The following is a 1755-nucleotide window of genomic DNA, read 5'->3' on the forward strand; positions in this document are numbered from 1 at the left end:
TAAGGAACCCCAGCATGGTGCACCTCTCCCCGGGTTGCTGGGGTAGTGCGGTGGGGTGGGCCTCTCCCTGGGCCTAATTTATGCTTTCATATACCTATGAATTATTAGAATTATATTTTGTCAGAGATGACTCACTTGTAATCTTTCTTTCTTTCTTTCTTCCTTTCTTTCTTTCTTTCTCTTTTGGAGATAAACACACCAATACCATACAAAGACAAGACATTTTGACTTGAAATATCTAACATAACAACTAAGTTAAATGCTTGAGTTCCAAATACATTTTTGCTTTTAAGAAATATTAAGTCAAGCATGGTGGTGCTCACCTGTAATAAATCACAGCTACTCAGGAAACTGAGTCAGGAGAATTGCAGGTTCAGGTTCAGCTTGGGCAACTTAGCAAGATCCTGTCTCAAAATGTTAAAAAAAAAATCTAAAGGGCCAAGATTGTGGCTCAATTATAGAGCACTTGCCTAGCAGTGTGAACCCCTGGGTTCAATCCCTAGTACTGGAAAACAGAAAGAATAAAGAAAAAGAAGGGAGGGGAGGGAAAGAAAGAGAGGACCAAAGAGGACAGGAGGGAAGAGAAGGATAGGATAAGATAGGATTAAAACATTGCCAGCCTTGCTTCTCAGAATAAATTCTAACATGCCACCTTAATGGAACTCTAAAACTCTGAGATCTAACAGAGTCTCAGAAATTATTATGAAGAACAGACTTGTGAATATAAAACAAGATAGTTTCCTCCATTTTCTGTGACAAAAGTGCATTCATTATAAAGTTTCTTTTGATAATGAAGAAATTGTAAGTAATGTCCACTCTGAAAAGGAAACTTTATTTTATATAGATGAAAAACTTTATAGAGACAAACCAATTCACAAATTCCAGGCTGCAAGCCTTTCTTTATATTTCCAAACTGAGTTTAATTTCTGTTTTGAGCTACATTCCATCAGGAAGCACAAACTAAATCTGACAGTTTCAGTCCCCACCTCGACCCAAGGCACAGCCTACATTTTTGTGAAGGTGGCATCTACGTTTACGGAATACCAAGGCACTAGGGAGAGGGACATCTTGACCTCAACAGATGTCTGTCTACAAACAAGACTGCCAAGATGTCTTCATCTTCACACCCCTCTAATCTCCCAGTGAAGATCTTTGCAAAAGACTGTTGCGTCCCCTTTGTTAACACACAGGCCTTTTAAACTTGGAACTGCATTGCTGTGACATGGAGAGCTCTAAGGCTGTTTCAAGTCCACTTTTCTAGGCACAGACCCAGACATGTCAACTCAATGTTTTTGAGTCATTCTGAATTTGCAAGAAACAAGGCAATGGTCTCCCATGTTCTCACATACCCGAAATCACAATGGGATTCTTAACCAGCCTCCTCTAGGATTTGATGAGGCTAATATGAAGACAAAGAAGAATACAAACAAACCAGCAAATGTAAGATAAAACAACTCAAACTCATACTATACCTCACCTAAGACAAATCAAGCCTCAATAATAAATAGGTGCAGAGTAAACCAATTAATATGAAAGTAAAATTATATATATAAATATAAATATATATATTTTATTTTATATATATACATATATAATTATATATATAATTATTCTCTCTCTCTCTCTCTCCGCCCCCCCATCTCCTTCCCTTCCCTCCATCCATAGATATGAACCATTTACCATTGCTCATCATCCACTGAGGGCTAAACACATTACATGTTTTATTGCATTCAAAAATGTCAATAATTACAAGAT

This window comes from Marmota flaviventris, chromosome 6 (genome assembly GCF_047511675.1).
Source record: "Marmota flaviventris isolate mMarFla1 chromosome 6, mMarFla1.hap1, whole genome shotgun sequence".
Taxonomy (NCBI): domain Eukaryota; kingdom Metazoa; phylum Chordata; class Mammalia; order Rodentia; family Sciuridae; genus Marmota; species Marmota flaviventris.